Source organism: Aythya fuligula, chromosome 15, assembly GCF_009819795.1.
Source record: "Aythya fuligula isolate bAytFul2 chromosome 15, bAytFul2.pri, whole genome shotgun sequence".
Taxonomy (NCBI): Eukaryota; Metazoa; Chordata; class Aves; order Anseriformes; family Anatidae; genus Aythya; species Aythya fuligula.
The window spans coordinates 5064627-5077491 of NC_045573.1; the positions used below are offsets into that span (position 1 = coordinate 5064627).

General features: G+C 38.5%; 1 protein-coding gene across 1 annotated transcript in view; it reads left to right on the forward strand.

Moving 5' to 3' along the window:
- The window catches only part of MAD1L1 (mitotic arrest deficient 1 like 1), a 347666-nt gene that overhangs the window by 24563 nt on the left and 310238 nt on the right, over positions 1-12865 (forward strand). The gene's annotated exons all lie outside the window — the stretch shown is intronic.

Genomic DNA, 12865 nt, shown 5'->3' on the forward strand with positions numbered 1-12865 from the left:
CTTTGGGCCATGACGACTGCAGGAGTGTGAGGGAAGGCAGGGATAAAACCCCTTCCACTTTTGAAATTTACCCTTTCCCCCCTCAAATTAATTCTAGAGGTGGTTTGACCCTGCCTCATTTTTATTCCTCTCTGCTACACTGCCCAATTTAGGTAACTGATGGCATTTTAGAGGGTAACTACACAGTTGAGCTGGTTTCATGTACTTAAAGCCTTTCTGCTTTCTGAAGGGAGGATGTCTGGGGTGGCAGCACTTGTTTCAGCACTGATATTCCTCCCCTTCTTTTCCAAAGTACACTGATACACAATCAATAGGTACCCCTCCTTTCTGCTTTCTGAGAAACTATATGTTTGGGCATTTCTTTTAAGCCCAATTTAAAAAAAAAAGAAAAAAAAGTGGATCACTGTACAAGCTCAGGTGAATGTGCACATGGGACTTCTGATAGTTTATGTACTTGCCTGGGTTTGAAGCAGAGTTTGTAGGATGTATTTGAATCTCTCGCTCCAGTAATTGTGCCCATTACTTCAGGATTTTGAATGTCTCTCTCCATGGGAAAAGGAGTGCCAGTGGAGAACATATTTGCTTGTCCAAGTTCTGCTCTTTAGAGGAGGTGTAATAGGAAGCAAAATGCCCATGCAGAGAGCTGCAGATTTTGCATGAAGGCACATGCTGCTGATGCTGTGTAATTCTGATACTGTTTGAAAAGATCATCTGCTGACATGAAAGGTAGAACTTGGTGGGGAAGAAAAAATGGCCTTTTTTTTTTGGTTGTGGTCTTTTTTTTTTCTTACCCAGAGTTATAAAGAGCTCTTTGCACTGCATAAACATTAGTCACACAATTTTAAGAATGTCTTCTCTCTGTCATGTGCTGTCTGCAGACTTTTTTTTTATTTTCTGGCAAAAATTCTAATGAATTTGGTAGAAAGAAGGTGTGGCAGCTTGGAAATCCTGCACTTTACACACGACTGCAAAGAGTAAGTGTTTCATATGGAGCTCACTGTTCTGTAGCATTGGCAAAGTTACTTTTGAGAGACTTATTTTCCATATGCCTTTGTGATTTCATTTTAATCCTGATTTTGCAAAGGTTACGTATGGAACATGGTGGAGGTATCGAGTTCTGTAAGCAGCGCAGAATTCTGGCCCTGTTTCTTTGAGATGCTTCTCAAGCGGGAAGCTTAGGGAAGCTGTGGCTCAGTGGAGAAAGGAGGAATGAGCTACGACTGGAGAATACTTTTAGCTAGCAAAGGCTCAAGTTATAAACCAAAATGGTTGAAGTAAATTAAAAACAAAACAAAAACTTGAGAATTCAGAAAAGCTTAGGGAGAAAGAAGCTAACTGAGGCAGCTTTGCAACAGTGACTTCAAATTTTGTGGCTTAATGGCTGCTGCTTTCATTTGTTTGTTCATTGCATCTCTTGTTCAAAGTAGACGCTTATTGTCAGATCTATATAATTTACTGATATAAATATAATAAATATAAATAGAACTCCCATTTAGACTGGTTATAGATGCTTTGCAGTATCTCTGCCTATGGCAGGGAGGTTGGAACTAGATGATCTTTAAGGTTCCTTCCAGCCTGAGCCATTCTATGATCTTCCCAAACAAGCTCGAGAGGAATCTGAAGAGTTAGGAATATCTCATCTGCCTTGGAGCACGGAGCTGTTGTACAAACTGCAGTCACGCCAGCAACGAGCAGGACCTGGAAGCTGCACGTCCAGGTGGAGTTAGGGAGAGATCTTCAGAGGGGTAGGCATTAAGAAGACCTCAGTGATTTTTAACTTTTATTGTTAGCTGGTTGGTTCTGTAATGCCCATTTGCTAAAGAAAAAGTAACTGGCTGTGATAGTCTCATATGTGGTATTGTACAGCATGATGAAGTGAGATGTTAATTAAACATGCATGCAAGGAAGGATGCAGAAGTTAAATGATGGGATGTTAGATTGCTTCTCCTTATGGAGAGAATAGGTAGCTCTCTTCTGTGAACGTATTTCACCTTTTAGAAACTGTTTATCATTTAATTTTATTAGTGCTTCCCCTCATAGCCTCAGGCATTAAAAGTGACTAAAACTTTACGACAGCAGTAAGCCAGGATGGTGTCGGTGCCTGTGAAACCAGTCCAGTCGTTATCTTAATCCTCGTCGCAGGAGCCTGTGGCAAAGACACAGGGAAGTCATAATTGCTTTTGGCTGCCCCAAACCCTGTGCCTGATGCAGGCAGCTGAGCTCAAGTCCTGGTTTGTGAGAGTGAGCTGGCAAAAGGAGAGCAGTAATTGCTGAAATGCCTCTGTTTACATCTTTAATGCGATTACACTACAGCAGTTCCACTTTCTATGAACGAGTCTTTAAGTCTGCTTCTATTTCCTTCTGACATGAATTATTCATTATTTATGGCTGGTGGTGATTGGGGTTTGGCTTTCACAAGCAGGTTTATTATATCCACTTAGCGCTGACTGCTTTGGTATGTTCAAGGACTCAGTTATTTTCCCAGCATTTGTTCTTGTGGTCATCGTTCTTCTTGGTGCTAAAACTTTCAGAGTATGTAATTCAACTCAGTTTTTGGGGAATGCAGATTTGATGGAAAGGCATGTTGTTTTTACTTACTGTTTTAATGTGAAGCATAGTGAGAGTTGTTTATGTTTTTGTTTGTTTGTTTTTACTTAAATCATTGCTTAATTCCTCTGTAGCAACAGTGACACTGGTGCTCTTCTGTTCTAATGACTTGTGGCAACTGGTTTGCACTGGGACCTTGCTGTTTAGGTCTTGGTAAGTCTCATGTTTGCATTAGCTGTCTGGAGCTGATGTATGGATGAGCTTCCATAAAACTTTTGGTCTGAAATGTTGTTTGTCCTTCACTTTGAATGTTAAATTTTTTAGAAACTTTCAAAAAAAAAAAAAAAAAAAAAGTATGAGAGAGAATTACTGCATTTGTTTAAAGTTCTGAAAGCTTTTTTTAGCTAAACAGTTCAAAGAGCGCATCTCACTAATCAGAGGAATATTTTTACGTCCCTGGGGTGGTCACACTGTTTTAATTGGAACTCAGGCTTCTTTGAAGTCCTTTTTAATCCTCCCTGAGCTGGGGGAGAGGGTTTGAAGGCAGCACTGTAAATCTGAAATTTCTTCATTTTATTTACATGTGTCTGGGGATGCATGTAATTCATTTTCCTGAAGTTAAGCTCGCTTGCTGGCTTGTGGACAGCTGGGTGAGGGCTGTGCTTCATTAAGCGAGGAGGCCTGAGGTGGATGCTAGGGGTTACAGATCGTGAGCTCACGTGCTTATGGGGTTGGTAAACCTCGTACCTGAGCAGCAGGCTCTGAGGGGTGAAAACTTGATAGGAGGCACTGGGAGATGATGCCATAGCTGAATGTGAGGCTAGGCTCAGCAAAAAGCTGGGATTTAAACTCATGTCTCAGGATTAACTTATTAGTATGGCACTCATCAAAGTAGCGTTGCATACTGATGCATGGCTGCTTTACAGTTTAAGTAACCAAGTTTTAGGGTACAGCTCTTGTGGTTGATCATTTAAAGTTAACAGGGGGTTAAATTTTCTTTTATTGTGATTAAATTAGAGATTTTTTTTTTCAGGGGTGTCTTGAGTCAGATTGCTTAAACTTGGTGTCTTAGATCTAAACTTTAGGCCTTCCTTTGGTCTGTTTTGGAGAGTAGGAATCTACATTTCTCCAAACTTGTATATTATGTGTGATATATCCACCATGAATGGAGCCTTAGTGGTAGCTGATGCCTTTTATACCATGTTTATACAAATAACTTGCAGCAATATGCTGCTACTGACAATGCAAGCACCTTCCCTGAGCATTTTCTACTTCTTCCACTATTGATTCTTCTTGTGATAAATATAGTAATTTATAAGCCGTGTGTTTTCTGTTCTTCAGTAATGTTTTTTTAACATCACAAGCTTGCTGAAACCAGGTTGTTTCACTCTCTGCTTCTGCCAGAGGTAAGACATCTGCTGTGAAAAGCTTTGAAAAAATATTTGCTTGAGGTTTGGGTAGTTTTTAATTAATCGAAGCAATAGGTTTAACCTTAGCTTTCTGTCTAAAAGAATAACACTCCAGCTGAACATCTAAGCAGTATGTTCTTCATCCTTTCTAAAACTGTCACCATAAATTCACCTGACTGATATTATTGGATAATATTAAAAGAAAAAAAAAAGTTAAAATAACTCTTACTGTGGTTTAAAGTTGCAGTTTAAAATGGTATTCCTGCTGTGAGACGGAAGAGGTATGTGATTGTAATCAGATGTAAATGAAAATAATATATGGGATGTCAAATCCCACTGATATAAAATGGAGCTGAAAACACAGCCTAGGCTGTCACAAGGACTAGTAGGCAGTCATAACGAGTATCTCCTCTTCCTCAACGTGAGGGATTTTGTGTCACTGCTGGCTCGTATTTGCAGCTGATGAGGGTCTGGGAAATACTGAGCAATAAAGTTGTTGAAAACAATTGGAGAATTTCTTACATGAATTAGTATTCTGCAAGGATATTTCAGAGAAGTGTCAAAAGAAGACCGTCAATTTAGTGAAATCTGTTAAAGCAGTCAAATACACATTGTCAGTACCCAGTCCTAGGTACAGTATTTCTCTCCTTTTGCTATCGGAGAGAAGCCCTGGTTATCTATAAAAATATCTTCGTGTTGTTAATTTCCATATACATGGAAGTTATGCCAGAAGGGTATGTTTGATATGTGTATTTTCTTTCCTCCTTGAAAAGAAGCTCTGATGCCTGGGGTTTCTCAGCTGGTCCAAGTGTCTACAAACGCCTTGGAAGTAACTTGGCATGCTAGGACTAGCAGAGATTCAACAGAAGTATGCGAGAACTTCTGACACAATCTGTTTTTGCATAAACGTTTCTAACTAATTTGAAGGCTGAGGAGTTAGTTTCTAGCTGAGACCCTTCCATTGGAACCAGCCATCCCTACTGGCCCCCAGCTTGGTGAGGAGCAAGTTTCTGAACTAGCTTCTTTCCACTGACATGAACTTTACAAAGAGTGTCTGTGTCATGTCAGTGTCTGGCCCTTTGGAAATTCCATTTATTGCTTTTAGTTAGGCTGTCAGGACACTTTCCCAGCCTCGTGTAATCCCAGCAGTTGGCCTGGAATCTTCTTGGAGGTTTCTAATGATCCTCAGTTGCATGTTATCTCTCTAAAATATACTGCATCTCCATTTTCAGAATTCGTTTCCAATGAGCCTATCATCATATTTCAGTCTGTTTTTCAGATTTTTTTTTTTTTGCATATGGCTACTTAAAATTATCCAGATATCTTGAAAATCTTAGGATGCATGCGTAGTTGGAAAAGAATACAAATTATTTATTCTAATTCTGTTCTTAGCCTGACATTCCCCTTGTCTTATGAAGCCTTATTCCTCCTCCCAGCAAACAGCTCATACTATCCTCCATTTGTTCCAGTTCGATTGACAAATGGAAACTACAGGGAAAAATACCTTAGTTATGGCTTCCTAAATTAAGTTATTTTGTGTATTTCATCACATTATTTTTGTTTTACCCATTTTTTCTCAAATTAAGTACACGATGGGTAAGAAAATTAAAATAGCTTTTGCTTCTGTACTAAAATAAACATTACGTTATTAAATGTATTTACAGTTTGTTTGAAATCTTAAGGGCAATAGGTTCAAAATTATACGCTACAGAAATTGCTTTTCAGCATCATCATTAATATGTAATTACATTTAATAAATTAAATTGCAAATTGAGAAAAACCATTTAATTGCAAAGATGATGCTGATATCTGCTGTGGTATGAGAGCAGCAACAGCCACTTCTGAAAATCCTTTATGATCACTCCAAACTTGACTGCTTCTGTGCTACTGACAGTATATACCTAAACTGTGCTTTAGAAGTTTCATGTTTTTTTTTTCCTTGCCGTTTGATGTTTAATCTGTGTTCATTTTGGGGGAGAAAAGTTAAGCAATAATAACTGTTATCCATAGAAATGATCTTGAGAGTCTCAAGTAGTACAAGGCTATAATTGGCCTTGTGAATGAAACAGTAAAACACCTACAGATTGCCCCCTTTAATGTAGGGCTTTTGGGTTTTGTTTAATAAGAGGTTGTATAGTGAGGAGATGTGAACCCACATAGAGAAGAGTGGGATGGAGAGGAGAGCCTTGGACAGCACTGTCTGACTTGGAGAAGATGCTGCTGCTGGTTTGGGAATTCTTTGTTGACAGGAGACCAGGGATTTTCCTCTCATCACACCAAACAATGGTTTGAAAGAACTTCAAAGACACAGGCTCTTATGGATTAGTAAGTACAATAGGCTTGTTATGCTTCCCTGGTAACCTACAAAAGGTAAAAGGGAAGACCTTAAGAACTGTTTGTTTTCCTATATTGGAAAAACATAGGATACAAAATATTTAATAGCTTTGCAAATAAGCTCTATGTTTCTTGAGTTATTATTAAATGGCTTATTGTTGCCCTTATAAATTGCTTCATTTTGTGCAACTGCATTTAAGCCTAATTAAAATTCTTTTGTGTTATGGCATGATTGGAATATGTGGACTATTGTCCCTTTTTTCCTTTGGGATAAGGCATAGCAATGGATGCTCCAAGGAGGAATTGATTTCATCTGTATCATAACACCAGAAAGATTGTTTTTTTAGTTTTGACTTAGGAGAGAGTCAAGAACAGGACCTGAGAAAGTCTGCTTTGATTGCTTCAGAAATGTCAAGCATAAGTAAGAGTTTGAGTCGATACAGCTCTTATTCATTATTTAGGCTACAAATCATTAGCTTCTGTGCAAAAAAAGTACTTGTAAAGAATGGCAGCTGAACAGAGTGGAGAGCAAAGCACGTTTTGCTCCAGTCATAGCAATTGGTCAGCTTTGTGCTGAAATGCCAGAGCAGCTGAAGGACGTCCCCATGGTCAGTACCAGTACAAACCGAACTCGTATGGAGATACACTTGTCATTAGTAAGAGCTCAACAGAGTTTATTCTGTTTGTCTAGTTCAGTCTGTGTTTCCCTTGTTACTTACGTACTTTCCTCTTAGGCAGTACATCTTTTTTTCTATTTAACATTTAGGTTAGTTTTGACTCTTAATGAAGGTTGGTCTTGACAGAAATCTGCGAGTTAGCATACAATTACTCATCCATCCCCCCCCAAAACAATGACATGACAGTGAGTTTCTTCTATCAAAGCTAGCCTCTGACTTCTCACCTGTTTTTGAGAGCCAGGCTGACAGACGTGTGGCTCACACTGGAGCCCCCCTGTAGCTTTACCCAGGTGGCTGCTATTACCTGCAGACTGCATCGCTCACTGCAAGCTCAGCGAGAGCTTGAGGATATGTTTTGATGAGAAGACAGCTGAGCCGGTTAACAGCTTCTTGTTGAAAGGTGTAATTTCAGCAAGCTGATTCAGAACTTCAGTGGCAGAAAATGAACCAAGCAAAACCAGTGACTGCTGCTTCGGTGGTAGCAGGCAATTAGATTTACTCCGCTGCTCTCCCTGAATTGGAACCGGAGAAGAGGAGCCTCCAGTGATGATTTGTGTGAGCTGGGTCCCATTTGGAAAGGCAACACTCTCTGGATTTGCTGTGTTCTAAGGAAAAAGGCAACTTGCCTTATGCCGTAATGCTTTTTAATCAAACTCTAGAAAATTGCTTTTCTTTCACCGTGACCTCTCTCAGACCTCTACATTGCAGGCTTTGTGGTTCAGTATGCAAGGACCTGGCATCTGGATGAAGGAAAAAAAAAAAAAGGCAGCAAACTGGGGCTATCTTTACTCTCAAATCAACAGGTTTGATACTGCTCCGTGTAAATATTCCTTCTCCCTGAGGCCTGTTAAGGCCCCTCACATGCAAGGCCACATTCAATTACGCCAGGTGTAGGCTTACCAGGTTTCAGGGATGTGTTCGCTATTAGAGCAGCGGTAGGAATGAGAAAGAAGTCGGGAATGTTAAAATGACAGCCAAATGATAAGGTGCTTTTTTTTCTCCCTCCCCCAAAAGTGAGGTCGATTTGATCTTTTTGAGCTCTTAAATATATTTCTAAAGCAGAAATGAAACTTGAAGGATCAGTAGTTGTGATGCCGTATCAATAAATTTGAGTGGAAAAAAAAACTTTTTAATTAAAACCCATGGAAGCATATTGACTGGAATCAAGAGCATTTTCTCCCCTTTTTCCATTCAAGTTATGAGGTGATTAGATTAATTGCTCATTTTGCAGCTATTTCAAAAGAGGCATCAATTAACTGTCTCTGGAATTGTCAAGCCAGTTTCAAAACGCTCAATGCTGTTTTACAAATAAGTTCTTCTTGTTAGTTCTTCTTATAACTTGTTCAAATACAAAGTTTATTTTTCTAAATGAAGGGAATTATTGCTTCCATTTACGCTTCAGATATCCTTCATTTGCTTTGTTTTTTAGATAAAATTATAAAGCATGTAATTTTTTGGGGAAAATGTAAGGTATACCCTAGTCTTTTTTTTTTTTTTTTTTTTTTTTTTTTTTTTTTGACAGCTCTTGGCACCTTAATTTGAAAGAATAAAGGCAAATGATTGCTCTTCAACACATTTTAATCAAAGTGTTACAACAAACTGTGTCCTAATTGCCTAGGAAATTTTGAAAATTCATTTATTTTTGTGAACAATATGTGTAGCAGATTCCTTATCATATGGTTTAGTATAATACATTTTGCAATAGAAAGGGAGAATGTGGGCATTAAAAAATTAACAAATAGCTGTAACTGCTTGGGTTGGAGCTCGATAGGGCTTTTTGGCCAAGGAAGTATTATTGTGAAACTTAACCCTCAGAGCACCAGATCTTAGTGGCAGTATTTTCCTTTACTCCGATGAAGAGGAGCTCAGGTATGGTATCAGTAAGGTGACAAATGTTTGAGGAGAGGGACGTGTTGTGAGGTTAGTTTTCTGATCGAAACTTTGACTTAGTTTGACCAAATTAAATTTAAGGACTTTGTGCTGCTGTATTTTGGGAGCTCTATATGTACTGATATGATTGTTGTTTGCTGCACTTTCTTGAAAGGCAAGTCATCGCAGGAACTGTGCTACTTCTGGAATTCCTGGTGAAGCTAAACAAATGAGCAGGGATGCTGTAAATCGGAGATACAGGAGTTATAGCAGTTGCAGAGCTCACATATACAGCAAGGCTCTTTGGGAGACTCACTTCAAACATGCAGGAACAGACTGGTAGAGATATTCAAAGCCTTTTTAATCACACGGAAATATTTAAAATAACTAAGTTGTGTTTTCAGAATTCTTCTGTTGTTGTCATGTTATTGTTCTGTGTTCTTCAGATGCTGTTGTCGTCCTGCTGAAGGAGCAGCAGAAGTTGTTCTTTAAAAATTGAGAAGGTTCTTTTGGAGAGAGGAAACCTTCAAAATCTTACTGTGTTTTTTATGTATAATATAAAAGCATATAAGGAACAAAATCCAGATTCTGTACTTCTAGGAGAATGTCTTTATATATTTTTTTAAAAGGAATTTATTTTGGATTGAAGATAAAGAAGCAGGTGTACTCTCACTTTGTGTGCCTGATTCTCTTCAGTCACTTTTTAGCAAAGATTTCTGTCTCTGGTCTTTATCAGTTAATTGTGCTTGGGTGTAAAAGTTTATGGATCCATCTAAAAAGCGGTGCCAAAAATCTGGGATGTTCCATTTTGGTTTAATATGACTTAGTTGAGACACAAATCTGTGTGTCATTTCATACTGAATTAAAACTATGTAGAGAATTGCTAATTCAAGAGACTTCCAAAAATAGGTATTCTGAGTAATTTAGTATGCATTATTAGTTCTGAAGCTCCAAACAAATTTAAGTTTATAAAAAAAACAACAACAAAAACGGAGAACTTAGTCCCCTGAAAAAAGTTGTATGTGGGCTGGTTTTTCAATTTAGTTTTACTTCTGTCTCGTACTTCCACAGTTAAAATTTAATGTCGGATATCTATCTATAATCAAATCTATTCCTTTGCTGTGAAGTTTGAAGCACTTCACAGAAGCAATAAGAAGCTGACATTCTAATAAATTATAAATTAAAAAAATAATACAATTTTTACTTTTTCATTTGCGTCATGGTTTCATGTTACCTCAACAGCTCATTCTCAGTGAACAACTGTCAGAGTTGATAATGCAATGGTAATTGGTCCTTAACTAATACAGCTCAACAGAGCTTTATAGCAAGTGTCAATAAAACGCTGGTTGTGTGCATAAGAAAAATATTACATAAGCCATTTTCCATGTTTAAAATGAAAAAGTATGCCAGTGGGGGCTTGAACATCCTTTAGTGAAGAAAAGTGACTTGGACATATTCCATTAAGTTAATTTTTCACTTCATTTGAACAGTTTGAGGTTTTTCTTGTTCTCAAATTGCTCTTTTTCAAATTATCTGCACTTCAAAGGAAGTCAAAGAGCTTTGCTAAACAGCAATTCTGTACCTCCACTGCCTTACTCTGCTGCTAAGCTTTGCTGGACTAATTTGAACATATAAGACCAAAAAAACCCACAAAACACCTTTGTTTCCATATTAGTCTTAAATGCTCACATTTGTTTGGTTTTGGATTTTGCTTGAATGTTATTGTCAAAGGAAATACGATGTCAGGCTGAGACGGTGGGACAGAGGAAATGTGTTTTGGCTTCTGGGTAAGGAACTGAAGTCAGGGGTAAAATCTATGTTCACTGTTTGCAAACCTATTTTGTCATTTGTTCATCGTGTTGCCTTTATAATTGCGTAGCACAGCGTTCAGGCTGCTCCTGAATCTTGCCATCAAGTGAGTGTGTAGTTTTCTACCCAGGATTTTGCACGGCTGGTGCAAACTGGATTTGCAGCTTTTCCAAAGGGGGTCCTGGATACATTTATGTGAGGGCAGGGTTTCAAACTGCCCCCACATAGTGGTACTAAGCTGTGTTGTCAGGCTCTCTTAAAGCTGACTACTTGACTTTTTAATACTAATTAAGGTACCAACTGTTTGATAGGGAATGGCTGGAGCTTTAACAAAAATTATACTCAGCTAGCCCATCAGACAGACTCCTGAGGCCAGTACGTGTTAAGTGTATGTTGGGATGCTGACAAATTTCTCTCTTAATGTGTCATTGTGTTCAGAAACTTGTGAAATGAGAGGGCTGTTTACAGCACCGAAGGCTGGATGGTATTTGGGAGTTTGACAAACTCTCTTCAAATGGAAAGCTCATCTGATTTAATTTTGTTGTGTATGCAGTGTCATTCCTGTGCTTGGAACGGGGTAAACCTGGCTTTTGCCAAACTGTGTGTGATCAGGATGGGAAGTGGACCTCAGAAACAGGTTTTGAAACCCCTCAGTAAAGGTGTTCAGTAACACTGCATGCAAGGGATGTCTGTGCCTTGTCATGTCACATAGTTTAGTTTTACAAAATTAATTTTTTAGAGGGGATTAATGCCCGTTGTCTTTGTTTTCTGTTATATCTGTGCCACTCCACTTTAAAAAAAAAAAAAAAAAAAAAGGTATCTAATGCCAGTAAAACATCCTCCAGAAATAAGTACAAACCTACCACTCTGCCAGTTGCTGAAACTGAGATTGGAGGCTGGTTGTTGATTTGAATTGCCTAACAGCTGAGGATGATTTTTTTATTGGAAATCTGTCAGTAGCTACCATTACTAGAAATATGTGGCTTTTATAATACCATCTCATTTTACTACTGGATTAATTTCAGTTCTCTGTCTGAGTCCTAATACATTATGGTACGAATTTCTGGGAACATGAGAATAATATCGAGGCAAATATACTGGTCTGGCCATTTACAAATTTGTGCAGCTATTTCATTGATGCAAGAACCAAACACTTGTGCTGGGGGAAAGCATTCAACATGGCAAAAAAGAGATGCCTGATATTATCCATGTGATAAATCTGCTATTTTGGGTGAATTTTGAGATGCTTAGAATTGTATTTTTCAGAGCCTTGTTGATTTGGCATTAAACTCTACAAAGATTGTTCATATTGAAATCAGCGTGTCTGCTTACAGCTTCTTTGTGCCAAACAGACCAAGCATGCCCAGTTCATTCTGTCTGGTGTTTTTTTTTTTTAAGTTTCTGGTGACTAGCAGGTGGAAGAGGCTGAAGTGGAAAGGGAAATACAAACCTTTTTTTCTTATCAACACTAAGACAGCTGCCTTTTATCCTTTCCTCATTTCTAGATTTTCTGGTTAGAAATGAGGGTCAAAAGACAACATCTGTTTCCTTAATTCATGCAAAAAAAAAAAAAATCTGAGTCAGAGGTCTTCTTGCAGATAGAAGCTACCGAACGTATGCTTAAATCAGGTTATAGCTTTATAGACTTTTCTTGTAAGGCTTTTTTACTGTTATTCTTTTTCTCCTGCAGACCTTGTGGAACAAGCAAAACCAACTGTCTTCCACTTCCTGGCATATGCTATCATTTAGTTCTCCATTTATGTGCCAGTAGAAAGAACCCAAGTCTTCTAACTTCAGAACCAAATTTAGTGCTAGATTGAGCCCTTCAGAGCTGAGATTACGAGAAACTGGTGGGTTTTGCTTGCTCCTGGGCTATGGGGAGCTGTGGCTTGCATCATACTTGGCCCTGTAGTCAGTGCTAACGTGGAGGTCAGCACACTGGGAGATGTGTGGGAACCCTGCTTGGCGAACAAATTCTTATGTATGGTTAAGAAAAAATGTGTATGCATTCAGGTGGTAAGCTCTCTGCTCACCTGGTGTAGGTTTTACGCAGACCTTTTGGTTTGAAGAATTTTTTTGGTCTTGCTGACTCTGTGGCTTTAGAGTTGGTTTGTGGGTTGAAGTGAACAGAGGTGAGGTGCTGCGAGGTAGACAATGATTATAACATACAGCAATGGCTTTAATTAAGTAGGCTTTTAAGAATTCTGAAGAGGATGCAAC